At 37.7% G+C, this 15,432-nt stretch overlaps 1 pseudogene; it reads left to right on the top strand.

The window, feature by feature from the left end:
* The first annotated feature begins 1,346 nt into the window (after positions 1-1,346).
* Positions 1,347-2,330, top strand: LOC118629326 (annotated as a pseudogene).
* Positions 2,331-15,432: the final 13,102 nt, after the last annotated feature.

Below are 15,432 nucleotides of genomic sequence, written 5' to 3'. Positions count from 1 at the left end.
GATCCAGGTTCCAAAAATTGTAAACTCGCTGTTCTCAAATCTCTTCCCTTTAAGAGTGTACATGAATACTTTCTGCAAACTTCTTCCAAAGTTAAGATTTTGGGGACTTGGAGGAATGTGAACACCCCAAATTCTTTCTTCAATAGAGGCTTTAGGTATGGAAATCCTTTGCTGTAGCCCAATAAAAACCTTCTTTCTAAAACATCTAAGTATAAAGACCCTCCTATATTTTGGAGACAGGGTTCTTCCAGGCATCGCTTTATTCTATCACCCACCAGAAATAAGCCGCGGTTTGCTGGCAGTAAACCACACTAGAGCCGGGGCACTGTGGGCATGAAGGGCTGGGACAGGCCAGACTCACTCCTTACTCAGCATTTAACACCTGGTGGTATAACTGTCTCATCTGTAACAGGTTCTATACCTGCCTTAACATTCATTGGCTTAAGCCATGCTACCAACATCATATTAACAATGATAATTTAATGTTTTTTGGGGGGAAAGCAGCACATGAAACATAGTCTGGATCTCATGAGTCTGGTCTGAAGCTCAAGGAAATGGGTATTTGTTCAGTGTTATTTATTTATTTATTTATTTATTTATTTATTTATTTATTTATTTATTTTTGCTTAAATTATTTTTGAGTCTCCAAACTATTATTTATTTCCTTATTTCCTTCCTTTCTTTCATCCTTCCTTCCTTCCTTCCTTCCTTCCTTCCTTCCTTCCTTCCTTCCTTCCTTCCTCCCTCGCTCCCTTCCTTCCTTTCTAATTCTATATTCTTTCAAGTTCCAGAGTTTGGCTATAAGTCATGTTATTTCCATATCCATCTAGAACTCCAGTGCCTTTTTGCCCAAAGTACTACCACGTTCAATGCCACAAGAAAATACAGATCTCATTTAACAGTGTCTCTCACTGTGGACTTCCACCCAGGAAGTTCTGTTTCAGCTTCGTGCATGCAAGAAAATGCTCCCACTGCAAGGGTTAGAGGTAAATTCTTGTACTAATATAATTCACATCTGCAGTTAGATCCTGGAAATTGCAAAATACCTGTACATGGAGACAATCGACGTAAAACTGCTAGATTGGGAGACAGCCAGCTCACAGACCATGAAGGGAAATGAAGAAGCATCATAGCCCTATATGTGGATCAATTCTATCTCCAGATCATTAGGGTAACTTCCAAATATATCATCCCTTAGGATGGGTATGGTGCTGCAGTTGAACCAGAAAGATTAGATGTGAGATTCATAAAAGAGAGAAGAGACTGCCCATGGCTTCTGACATGGCGCTGGGGGTGGTGGTGAGTGGGGGCGGTGGTTGGGGTGGAGGCAGGGTGAATCCCTATAAATGGCACCGAAGCAGGACCCGAAGCCTAAATTCCAGGAGGGTGAGCGAGAGCTGTGTTTTCACGGGCCTCTTCTTTATGAAGCCAAGTGTGTGAAGGTCGCCATAAAGGACAAGCAAGTGAAATACTTTATATATTACAGTGGTTGGAATCAACATTGGGATGAATGGGCTCCAGAGAGCAGAGTACTCAAAGACGGGGACACCAATCTGTGGCAACAGCAAGAACTTCAACAAGTCAATCAGGAGCAATAGGCAGAGGGGCGGATGGGAGGCGCTGCCCCAGGACGAAGACATCTGGGCTGCAACAGAAAAACACTGAAGGGAAAAAAAAGAACGAACACAACGCACCTAGAAATGGAGATGGGGGCCGTAGCAATGAGACACCGCAGCCTCCTCGCAAGAAAAGTGCTGAAGTAGATGCTACTGTTAAAAACGAGGAAACCTTCATGAACAGAGTGTGAAGTTCAAGACCCCTGCATAACTAAAACCATGCCTTGTTGATGACTGGGACTTAATCACCCGGCAGAAAAAGCTTTCATTTATCTTCCTACCAAGAAGAATGTGGATTCCATTCTGCAGGATTATGCAAATTACAAGAAATCTCCAGGAAACATGGATAACCAGGAGTGTGCTGTTAATGCAGTTGTGGTGGGCATGAAGGGATGCTTCAAGGAGATGTTGGGCGCTCAGCTACTCTACAAATGAGAGAGACCGCAGCATGCTGGACTCCTCACAGGTCACCCTGATGCACCCGTGCCCCAGGGAGTGCCACAGCTACTGAGAGTATTTGTACAAATCGGAGAACCTTGCTTTATTACTAAATGATCTTCATGGTTTCCTGAAATGCCTGGCCAAGAAACTTTGTTTGGTGGCAGCAGTTACGAGGTGGCTCTTGCTGAGCACCCCTGGAAACCTGTGCGAAGCACTTACACTACGGTTGTATCTCCGCAGCACATTTCTGTTTCCAGTCCTTCGTACAAGTGATGTACTTTAAAATCTCAGTGTATAACGGACTTGATGTTTGTTTTCATAAATAGAGACAATAAAGGGGGTTAAAAATCCTTTTTTTGTTGTTGTTTTGTTTTTTTTCGGTATGTTCCCCTACCGGGAACCAAACCCAGGACTCTCTGGTCTGCAGGCCAATGCTCCAACCGCTGAGCCAAACCGGCCAGGGCAAAAATCCTTTTTTTTTTTTTTTTTTTTTCATTGCAAAGTTGCTACCAGTGTATTGATGAACAATGGAGAGACACATGTTCTACTGCCTAGTTGACAAAGCTGCTTTTGTCTATTTCTTTGACACTATGCACTTTTATGATATGTGTTAATGTTATAGGATGAAATGCTCTGATTCCTAGTGCCAAAGGTTCAATTCAGTGTATGTAACTGATCACACTCATCCATTTGTGCTCTCTCTCCCTCTCTCTCTCTTTTTATTGGTGTAAAGAGCTTGTCCTTTGCAGGTCATCCACGTTGTTCCTTAGACATTTCATCGTTGCTCAGATTGTTGAAGAGCAGTGGCTTGTGTATGGTTTTTGTATTTGTGTCTAACGCATGTTTCAACGTGATAGACACAATGCATTGTGTAGCTGTGGTCTTTTGGAAAAGCCAATCTTTTAGGAATTGTTTTTCAAACCTTCAATACATTTTTCTTTAAATTCAAAAATTAAAAAAAAAGAGTAGCAAGAAATGCACAAAAATAGTGAACACATATCAAATTCTATTCCCAAATGGCTGGGAGAAGTTGCATTAAAAGAAATCCAAATCTATGTCGTCTACAACTTATTCTTGTTAGTTAATCAAAAAGATTTTCATGTGGGTATTAGCAGATCTTTGTGAAAGTTCTTCCTTTAAAAAATGGCCCTGGTAATGTACAGTCTATTTGATTATATTTGGATTGAACAAACAGATCCATTCTTATCATCTAAATTTAGACCATTCTTCTTTTGCCTAGAACCTCATCCCAAAACGTAGATGTACAATTGTTGCTACTTGCAAGCTCCTCTGTTACAAATAACTAAACAAGTGAGGGTAAGGGTGACATTTGCAAAGTCAAGAAGAGATTATGTGGATTCCATTTTAATTTGTCTGCGCTCTTTTTGATCACAGGTAATTATAAATTGGCTCTAGTTCAAAGACAGACAGACAGAGATCTTAAACTCATGCAGTCTTTACAAGATTCACAATAGTAGCCCTGCTTCTTTGGGCCTTTTCTCCTTAGCACAATGGATGTACGCTTAAGCGGGGTTGAAACTTGTCCTGAAAAACTCATGGCCTCAGGGGTTCCATTGAGAAATGCTGTGTGGGCAAACAAAGCTCTCTCTTTGCAGCTTTACAAATGATAGGTTTTCACTCTGTAAGATGTTTTCACTGCATTCTTAAAGCATCCGCTGATACAAAGCAGCGTGGGCCCACAATTCCAGTTTAGCTTTCTCTGTGAAAACAAATGCCTATTCATGTGAGACTCACTCTCGCCTAGTTAGCTGCTCTCACCAAGAAGCTGGGAGAACGAGATGTGAAGTAAGGGGGCTAAAGGGAGATGCCAGCCTTCAGCGGTGTGAGTCCACTTCCCTTCAAGTACAGCCCTCTTAGCACGGGCCCGCCCTGTGATAGGCTGGAGAGCTTCAAGCAAGCACTGCAAGAAGCTCCCAGCGGAAAAAGCAGGTGATGAAAATCACCCTAGGAGTTCAAAGATAAGAAATAGCTGGACAGAGAATAAACCAAGAACCTCCTGATCGATGTTACAGAATCGAGCATGAGTTTGGTTACAGAAATGAGCATCCAAATGCAATACTAAACCTGTCCCACAGCCAACTGGTTTGAAGAACTTCCCTAAATTTTAGAACCCTGACATAGACCAGAGGGCCTGTGTTTTTGTTCTAACCTCCTGGGATGATTACTTGACTAATTTGTCAGTGCAGTTTAAAAAAAAAAAAAAATTACCATACAGCATAAGATGTCTCTAACTTACATAGAATTATGACTATGTATACATTCTAATAGGGTTGTATCTTTCTACAACATCTTCCCCATGGAAACAGTCCAGGTCCTTTATTGCATCTGGCATTATGGGTGAGGTTTGCAAAGAGCTCTCTGCAAGGCCGGTTTACTTTCTGCTTTCTTGTTGCTATGTGGTTTTGCCAGTACAACAATATTCTTTCAAGTACCATATTTGTCTCTCTCAGCCAGAACACTACAAAAATTAAGAAGGTGATGTCTTATAAAATAAAGGGTTTAAAATACTCTACCATAAACAATAAGGTGATTTTAATTTTATAATATTAAATAAAAGATCAAAATGTGTAGCTTGAAAGGCTGTGAAAACATGAACAGAGATTCTACTTTTCCTTCTTTTCCCAGACCATTCCCTCAGGATGCTGTCAGTTTGAACAAGGGCAGCCAAATCTTGATTATCCATAGTAATCAGGTCATGGCTAATTAGCACTCACAGATCACTGACTCACAGAAAGTTAGAGCTAGATGGGAAGTCAGAGGGCATTTAGTCTAGTTTATTTGTTTTACAGGTGGGATAACCAAGATCAGAGAGTTTAAGTGCCTTGAACAAATTTACATACCTAATAAGGGATAGATCCTAGAATAGAACAAAGTTTCTGCCTCAAAGCCCCTTTTTTCAAATTAATTTATTTTTGTTACAGATGTTTCTCCTTTTTCCCCCACTGATTCCCTCCTCCCCTTCCCTCCCCACCCAGTCCCCAGTTTTGTTGTCCATGTCCATTGTTCATGCATACATGCATATAAGTTCTGTGGTTTCTCTCTCCCCCCTCTTCTGGGGGTTGTTAGTCTGTACCCCACTTCCATGTCTCTGGGACAACCCCCATTCCTCAGATTATTATGTTCATTATATTCCACAGATAAGTGAGATTGTATGATACTTGTCTTTCTCTGTTTGGCTTGTTTCGTTTGGATAATACTTTCCAGGGTCCTCCATGTCGTCTCAAAGGATAAGAAATCTTTCTTTCTTACAGCTGCATAGTACTCCACTGTGTATGTGTACCACAGCTTTTTTATCCCTTCATCTACTGATGGACATTTGGGCTGTTTCCAGATCTTAGCTATTGTAAATAGTGCTGCTATGAACATGGGGGTACATATATTCTTTCTGATTGTTATTTCAGGTTTCTTAGGGTATATTTCTAGAAGTGGGATCACTGGGTCAAATGGCAGTTCAATTTTTAATGTTTTGAGGTAACACCACATTGTTTTCCATAGTGGCTGCACCAGCAGTGTACTAGAGTCTCCTTTTCTCCATACCCTCACCAACACTTGTTGTTTGATGATTTGTTGATGGCGGCCATTCTGACAGGTGTGAGGTGACACCTCATTGTTGTTTTAATTTGCATCTCTCTGATGATTAGTGATGTTGAGCATTTCTTTATATGTCTCCTAGCCATTTGTATGTCCTATTTGGAGAGGTGTCTATTTAGTTCCTCTGCCCATTTTTTAATTGGGTTCTTTGTCTTCCTTTTGTTGAGCTGTATAAGCACTCTATATATTTTGGATATTAACCCCTTATCTGATGTATCATTGGCAATTATGCTCTACCATAGAGTAGGTTGCCTTTTTTGGTGGTTGCATTTTGGTGGTTGTTTCTTTTGCTGTGCAGAAGCTTTTGAGTTTGATGTAGTCCCATGTGTTCATTTTTCTCCTTTGTTTCTGTTGCCTTAGGTGATGTATCAGTGAAAATTCTGCTGCGTATGATGTCTGGAAGTTTGTTGCCTACAGTCTCTTCTAGGATTTTTATGGATTCATGAGTCACATTTAAGTATTTTATCCATTTTGAGTTTATTCTTGTGTATGGTATAAGTTGATGGTCTAGTTTCATATTTTTTGCATGTAGTTGTCCAACTTTCCCAACACCATTTATTAAAGAGGCTGTCTTTATTCCACTGTATGCTCTTGCCCCCTTTGTCAAATATTAATTAAGCATATTGTCTTGGGTCCATTTCTGGGTCCTCCATTCTGTTCCATTGATCTATATGCCTGTTCTTGTGCCAATACCAGGCTGTTTTGATTACAGTAGCTTTGTAGTATAACCTGAAATCTTGTGGGATGCTGAGTTGCAAAGGCAATGTCTGGTGCCCCAGCACCCCGCAGGTCCCACGGGTAGCTGGATCGCACTAGTCCCTCTTGGGCTCCGTCTCCCCACTGTTCTTGTGAGCTGCTGGGTTGCACAGGCTTCTCTGGTGCCCCAGCACCCCACAGGACCCACCAGAAGCTGGATCACACCAGTCCCTCTTGAGCTCCGGCTTCCCACTGCTCTTGTAAGTCAATATACTTCTTTCTTTTCACTCCCATTAATTATCTTTACAAGTCATTCATTCATTCATTCACTCATTCGTTTTAACATACAACCTTGCCCTCTTTCGCAAAAACATAAGTTCTTAGGGGCACCGTTGCTGACACTAACACACCCTTTTAAGTCTAATTTGCCTCACTTTGCTCCTATTCTCCCTTAGTTTGAAGCATTATATAAGTAACAAAATGACAAAGAGGCAGCAGAGGATAAAGAAAGCACAGGGTACTGGTGATTCACAAATGGGGTAAGCAAGGTGTGAATCATTAATTTCAGTAATAAAAGAGGTAGTCCATTACCATGACTATGGTCATACACAGGGTACAGGTGGTAGTTGGAAGAGGGCAGATTAGGGAAAGAACCAAAAAGGAGATAATGGAGACTCCAGTCTCCGTAGCGCTAAGCACTGTGGAATCAAGTCAAAGGATTTCTAATTAAGATGGAGTTGCTCATCCCTGACTTCAATCTCCTACTTGAGTGAAAAATGTATCAGTGGAAAAGAAATTTATATAAACTAGGAACAAGCAAAAGGATGATTACAGCACTGTCAATGGCTCATCACATCTGGTAATATGGGAATTGGGAGACATGGGCCACAGCACTGTCAAGTGCTGTGCGACCTGCAGAGAGTGAATACAGCTTCCTAGGTCTCAGCTTCCCCCAGAATGAAGAGATTGAACAATTACTTCCCAAAGCACATTCTAGACAACATAAGTTCTACAGGATATTAATATTTATTGAATGCACACACACACACACACACACAATCAAATAAGTTTGACAAGTTTGAGAAACTTTAAATTCTAAAAATCAAACTGCTTCATCACTAGGAATACCCCACAGCCTTCAACATGCTACTAAGCACATGCATCTCCAAGACGAGGGGTGTAGTATTCAGCAATTTCTCTCAGAGATTCTTATTTATAGACTATCTATGGAACTGGTATCCCATGCAACACTGGCCTAGAAGATATCTAATGTCCTTTCCAGCTCTTAAATTTTTAAATATGATTCATGTAATGTAGGTTGAAGAATCTAACTTCCATTTCAAAAAATGCCCACATCACATACAACACTGGTCTTTTATAGTGGGCATTTAAATGCTACTATAAATCTACTTAATAGCTGATAAGCCTAAAATATGCAATTCTCTACTTTAAAACTGCTGATGAAGCAGAAGCAGAAAATATATTCCTGCAATGCCTACTTTTCCATGGGAATCTGAGAATGGTCTTGTATCTACTTTTTAAAAATTCATAGAGTTGACCTGAGGGAATAAAGAAAAAGTTGAGCTCTATTATCTTTCTTAGAGTCTTTCTTAAAATACATTCATGTTCTTGACATCATAAAAATCCTCAGAAAAGATCATCATCTCTTGAGACAACATAGTTATAAGTATCCAACTCTGATTTCTAAAATATATGTAGCATGTAATGAGCTTAAAAGTCATATGTGTTACCTCAGATTGTCCTCAAAATCATCAGTTAGCTTACTCCTAAGCATGTAAAATATTTACAATCGAAAGTCCAGCTATCTTCAATTTTCAATGATAAAAAAAAGTATTTCCCTGATCTTTTCACAATCTAATTTGTTATATACCATTAAAGAGCTCTTTATCCTGGAATTTTTTTTGGCATCTCTACTTATTGCCCAAGCATATAGAGAAGAAATTTCTCACTAAATAGTCTACTTTCCTGACAACAGATATAAAAGGGGCACATGTACATAAGCACAGGGAGAAAAGAACAGAGTCAAGGACATCAGTTCAGGTTTAAACCAAAACCAGCCTACATAGTCATAATCGAGTCCAAAGGTATCATAACTGAGAGGTCCTGACTTTTGTATTCTCTCCTCTCTGGTCCACCCTCCACACAGAGTCACCTTCTAGCTCTGATCACATCAATCTATTATTTGACAACTTCTGAAGGGTCCCTTTATAAAAAAAAAAATTATGTACAGACTCCTCTCCCTGCCCTTCATCCTTTGATAATATAGACATGCTTTCTAGGCTAGCTCTCGCTAATTCTTTAGCCATGTCATATATTCTAGCCAAACTGCTCCATTGGTATCGCCTGAGCATGCCCTATGCTTTTCTTCTGGGTACCTTTGCTGAAGCCAGCCCCTCATGCTAGATGGGCTGCCCTAATCTTTCTCCATTCCCCATTTCCATACCCTGCTGGTCAAAATCTTACTCATCATCTAAAACATGCTTCACTTCGAACTCTTTTATTAACTGTTCTGTGTCCTTCATGTAGATGCGACCACTAACTGATCGAACCAAAACCCTCCTCCCACGTTGAACACTTTTGGGGAACATTTATGATCTGTTCTGTTTGTATATGATTTATAGGAAAAAGACCATGATACACCATGTCTTTATCTCAGGTATTTGGTAAATAATATTTTCAGAAGTAAATGAATTTCAAGACTTCTGTATCAAATGAAGTACATACACAAACACTTTAGGAAATCTTAATGTGTGAAAAGATCAATTTAAGTTAGAACATAGCAAATTACATTCATCAGGATTTAGAATGATATTCTTTTAAGGAGTTTTTCTACTATATTAAAAAAAAAAAAAAAACTAGATATTTTAAAAAATAATATTAACACCCTTCCCCAAAGCACTCAACTAACAATGCAAAAGAAACATAAAAATACCTTCCCACATATTTTGAAGTTAAATGAAAGTTTTTGTCCTTGCCCTAAATAGAGTAAATTTTAAGTTTTGCTTATGTGTCCCTGACCTCCCCCCCCCCTCCCCATAGCACTATCTAACCTATACATAGAGTCAACCTTCTTAACAGGAATAAACACCAGTGTACAACAAGGAAACCCTCCTCTGATCTAGAGTTAGGGCACATGTAGCCTTTCATATCAGCACAAGAGCTAAGGGCCAGCTAGTTCCTCCTTTCTTCTTCTAATGAGGTACATTCTCAATTAAGCCTTCTTACTTCAACATAGTGTACTAATTCATTCCTACATATAACAGTTATCTACCTTGCCATATCTCTTTGCGATCTCTTAGACCTCCATGCACTGCTCTTACATCCAAGTTCAGAGTGATTCTCCTTCCCAGGACTTATGCAGGATCAAATGGGCACCCTGAGAAGGGACTCAAACAGCAAATATTTTGATGGGATTGTGATTTCTACTTATAGGGAAATTGATTTTCAAACTTTTCAAGAACCACAGTCCATATTTCATGAATTTCTCTGTATTTGATTTTAGTTAGTATCAATGTTTAAATCCAAGTACCTGAAAAAATTCTAGAAAGATGGAAAAAACGATAGTGGTCTTAAAAAGACAATGCATCCAAATGGAAAAGAGCGGAAGAGAGGGAGGGAGAAATCTCATAAACAACATGTACAACAAATGTAGGTAACAAGGTATCCCTATGAGTCCCCAACTGCAAGCAGATGACAAGCCACCAATGGTAAAAAATGGCATGGTATCAGTGACTGTGTGGAGATAGCAGAGAAAAACATGGAATATTTGAAACACAAGAAAAGAGAAAAATTCCAAAATATCCAACAGACATTTACTGTAAAATATGCAGGTCCATCTCAGAACAGAAACTGAAATTGAGGAAGGTTTGGCCCATCCAATAATAGGTGAGTATAGAGGGCCCATGGAAAGATTTTCAGGGGCTTTTGCAGGTTCACCCTTGTCAACATTCAACACCAAACGGCCAGGACTCCTTTCCAGGGAAGGATCCCAAACTGCAAAGAAACTAATGTGAGTGGAATCAAAGTGGAGCAGGGAAAGGAAAACCAAAGTGACGAGAAGAGAAGGTACGTACAGAAAAAGTGACGGAGTCAGAGTTGGGAAATTTCAGAAATCAAGAATCAAGTTTCCATCTTTTTTTATTTTTTAGATTAAGTGTTTTTCAATATGTTTATTGGCCTTCTTAACAGCAAGTCTATCCTTTTCCTAGTTTTTCTTTTCCTCCTTTAAAGAAAACTCCTCTGAATTTCCTCATCTTTCATTTGTTTCCCATTTATCTTCTCTCTTTAGCGTCTTCAATTTTCCTGCCTTCAGATATTTTATTTTTCCTCTTGCCTTTCAAACATAATCAGATCTCTGTTATCTTGGAATAAAATACTTTATTCATCTCTCCCATGGTAATTCCTTCCCTCAGCTGTCAAATGAGTGTTTCACATCTGCTACTCTCACCACCGTCGGTCACCGAGATCAGTGATTCCACTCGGCCCGAAATAACGAGCCTGCTTTCTGTCCTTCCAACCCTCGTGTCTCTCTGTACAGTCTGTCTTCTCTTCACTTCAAAGGCACCATCCTATTTCTCTTCTGAACTCTAGGACTACCTTCTTTCTCTCTCAAACTTTTGTTTTTTCTTCTTTTGCCAAAGAGTATAGATGTTCAGCAGTTCCTGTTTTTGGACCTTTAGTCTTTTTCTTTATTTATTTCTTAGAGGTCGCATCCATCCCAAGCATTTCAGCCAACACTTCTATGTAAATAACTCTCAAATCAGTTTACTAGTCCTGTCTTTCACTTGTATGTATGTGTGTGTGTGTGTGTGTGTGTGTGTATAAAATGTACACACACTTTTTTCCATCCTCACCTAAGGATATTTATCCATTGATTTTTTTTCAGATACAGTGGGAGAAACATTAATGGGAGAAACATCAATGTGAGAGAGACACATCGATTGGTCACCTCCCACATGACCTTGACCAGGGCTGAGGATCTCGAACCTGCAACTCTTCCATCTGTGGGCCAATGCTTTAACCGCTGAGCCAAACCAGTCAGGGCCTCTTGTCATATTTTTTAAATAGCACTTTTAAAAGAAGAGAGAAGATGGAGCTCTTTGGAGTTAAAAAACTACCCTGACGCTTCTTCCACAAGTTCAGGGAAACAAATTTCACAAAATTTCACAACATGAGTAACCTAAAAATATTAAGGTCAACTCCCACGCAAAGTTATTTAAAATAAAAATAAGGACAAAGGCCCAGCCGGTGTGGCTCAGTGATTGAACATCAACCCATTCCCCAAGAAGTCACGGGCTGAATTCCAGGTCAGGGCACATGTCCAGGTTGTGGGCCCAATTCCCAGTGGGGGACATGCAGGAGGCGGCCAATCGATGTTCTCTCATCAATGTTTCTATCTGTCTCTCTCTCTCCCTTCCTCTTTCTCTAAAATCAATAAAGAAAAACAAATAAAAAAAAAAATAAGGACAAAGGAACTGAATGACACTCCTATAGAGAAAGAACATGTATCTGAAAGACATATCCATAGAACAGTTTAAAATTGTACCATGCTATTTAACTCACCAGGCTATATATGTAACTAGGCTAAAGCATATTAAGAAAATGATACATTACACAAAGCTTAGCATAAATCGAAATGAGAAAAACTTAAAAATAAATTACATCAGAAAAAAATTAGAAATATAGAAAAATTATATCAGAAATTAAAATAAATGATAAGGAACACAAATACTACAAGAGATAAATGTCAATATAAATGGAAGATAAAAAGGAAAAAACTTTAAAGATGAACAAGGAAGGAAGAAATGAATAAAAAGGATTTGAGAGAAAGTGACAATTATTGATGATAGGCTAAAAAATACAAAATGTAGATGAGTTCCTGAAGAAAACAAAAAAATATAACTCTACACTTTTTTTAAAAGTTTCTGAAATTAAGGGAAAATACGGAAGCTTTCCATTGAAAGAACGTATCCCATATTGGAGAATATTAAACTCCAGAGTGTACATAACCAGGATATATACTTGTAAGATTACTGGACTTTAAGTTAAAAATCCATTTGGCATAGAAGCAAAAACAGCCAGTAACTTATGTGGGAAAGAAAATTATCATGAGACCTTTTTCAAGAGCAACACATTATGCCAAAAGAAAGTGGAGTAACATATTTAAACAATCAAGGACAGAAAATATGAGCCAAATCTTTCATATCCAGCAAAACTGACTTCCAAATATAAAGGGCAGAAAAAAACTGTTGTCAACATGAATGAACTACTACTTCCAGGTATGATGGAATAAATGAATTAGTCCCACTATAAATGATGAAATGAAAAAATATAAATAAGGCAACTATTTTCAGACATTATTCAGCAGACAGCATAAAACGGTGATCCCTGAGGAAAGGGGCGCACTCAAAGGGAGCCTTGGAAATGACCTGACTCTGTGTAGAGACATTTCTCAATTCTCTAACACAGTTCAGGGAGCTGGAGTCTCAGGCAAGTACTGTGGTCCTGCAGCAATTAGAAGGCACGCAACAAAGTTTAAAGTAGGTGAATTGGCTAAAATCCATAGGGCAGAACACCAGAAAGAAGAGAGAGGCACAAAGAGGGTGAACGGAATTCTGTAAATGTAGGGTGAATGTGTGTGTGTGGGGGGGGGGGGGCGGTTGAGAGGGTGACCCTCTAGAGTTCTTGGCCAAGAGCTAGACTGTGCATGTGCAGAGAGAAACCACATGAGGCTTGCTATGAATATATACCAGAATAGACCATATGCTGAGTCTTAAAATGAGTCTTAATATACTCTTTGATCACAACAGAATTAAATTAGAAATCAAGAAAAAGAAGGTATCTAGAAAATGTTCGTATGTCTGGAAATTAAATAACACACTTCTACCATGGGTTAAAGAATTCAAAGGGGACATTTGAAAATATTCCAACTTAATGAAAATGGAAAATATCAAGACTCATGAGACAACAAAAACTGTATGTAGAAAAATACTTATATTAGAAAAGCAATTTTAAAATTAATGATCTCCACGTTCATTTTTAAGATGCTACTTTAAAAAGCTAGAAGCAAAATTTAAAGAGCAAAGTATGACCAAAGGAAGATGGAAAGAATTAATAAAGATGAAAGAAGAACTCAATAAAATGGAAAACAATGGAGAAATATAACAAAACTGCATTATTTGAAATGTGAATACAATTAATAAACCCTAGTACTATTAATCAAAAAGAAAGAAAACACAAAAAACTTAGATCTCAAGAACCCTAGCTACTAAAGAAAATTAAATTAATAATTAAAGAGCTCCCTCAAAAACCTCTAGGCCCAGATTATGTTAATAGTGAATCTGATCAAATATTTCATTTTATATAAATTCTTGCAGAAAATAGAGGAGGGGCTGCATCCCAACTCATGTTATAAATATAGAACAATCCCCATACCAAAATCTGAAAAGGATATTACAAAGAAATGAAATTACAGACCAATATTTCTCATGAACATCGATGCCAAAATTCTTCAAAATCTTAGTAAGTAGAATTTAGCTATATCTAAAAATAATAATACACTATAACCAAATGATGTTTGTCTCAGGAATGCATAAGATCAATTAATTAAAAATTAATTAAGATAAGTCATCATATCAAAATAAAAAAAGAGTGTCCTCAATAGTTACAGAGGGGGAAATGTAACAAAAGGCACTGCTTTTTTATGAAAAACATTGCAGCCACTTCGAATAGATGAAAACTTCCTCTAGCCTGATACATCTCCACAGAAATCAACAACGAATGTCATACTTGGTGAAATACTGCTTTCCCCTAAGATAAAGAACAAAGAAAGAATTATCTGCTCTCCCCATTAATAGTCAACATTCTACTCTGGAGGTTCTAGCCAATGCAATATGGCAAGAGGCAGAAATAAAAGGCTCAGATATAGAAAAAGACATTGTTAAACTGTCACTGTTTGCAGATAACATCATTGTCTACATAAATAACACTAAGAAAATCTATAAAAATGAACTATTTAATTTCACAAGCTAATTTAGCAAAGTTACATCATACAAGGTCAACAGAAATCAGTTGCATTTCTCCAGACTAGCAACAAAATCTGGAAAATTCAATTTAAAACACAATACCACTTATAATAGCATCAACGAAGCTAAATAATCAGAAATAAATTTATCAAAAGATATCCCAGCTTTCACTAAAAACTACAATGTAGTGTTACAAGAAATTAAAGAAGGTCTAAATTAAAAGACAGATATATCATTTTCATGAACTGGAAGACCCAAAAGTGTTAATATCTACTTTCCTTTAAATTTATCAGTAGATTCAACACAATCCCAATTATATTCTCAGCAGTACTTGCATAAATTGATAAGCTGACTCTAAATCTCTTATGAAAATGCAAAGGACTTAGAGTAGTCAAAATAATCTTGAAAACAGAAGAACAAAGTTGGAGAAATTACAATACTATAAAATAATATTAATCAAGTCAGTTTTGTAGTAGAATAAAGATCAACATATACATAAATAGAATAAAATGGATTTCAGAAGTGGCCCACACAATTTTTGACAAAGGCACTAATGTAATTCAATCAGACTAAATCTTCTTTTTAATAAATCCAGTAAAAACTAGGTATAAATCTGGAGAAAAACAAAAACCTTGACCTTTACATCATATATGAAAATTAATTCAAAATGGATCACAGACTTAAATGTAAAAGTTAAAATTATAAAACTTTTAAAAAAGGTATAAGAGAAATTCTTTGTCATCTTCAAAGTATGCAGAGTTTTCTCAGTACACAAAAATATTCTAACCATATTAGAAAAAACTTATAAAAATATATTTGATGGAGGATGTATCCAGAATATGTAAAGAATTCTTCCAACTCAGTAATGGGGAAAAAACAATTAAATTTGTAAAAAGACTCACAAAAGAAAATATTATGAATGGCAAATAATCATGTGAAAAGATGCTCAATATCATTAATCAAGAAAATGACAACTAAAACCACAATGAGATACTACAACACACCGCTTATTGACTAAAATT

Source organism: Molossus molossus, unplaced genomic scaffold (genome assembly GCF_014108415.1).
Source record: "Molossus molossus isolate mMolMol1 unplaced genomic scaffold, mMolMol1.p scaffold_m16_p_14, whole genome shotgun sequence".
In the NCBI taxonomy this organism is placed as follows: domain Eukaryota; kingdom Metazoa; phylum Chordata; class Mammalia; order Chiroptera; family Molossidae; genus Molossus; species Molossus molossus.
Note: the sequence above shows the minus strand (reverse complement) of the source record. Positions and strands in the feature narration are given on the sequence as shown.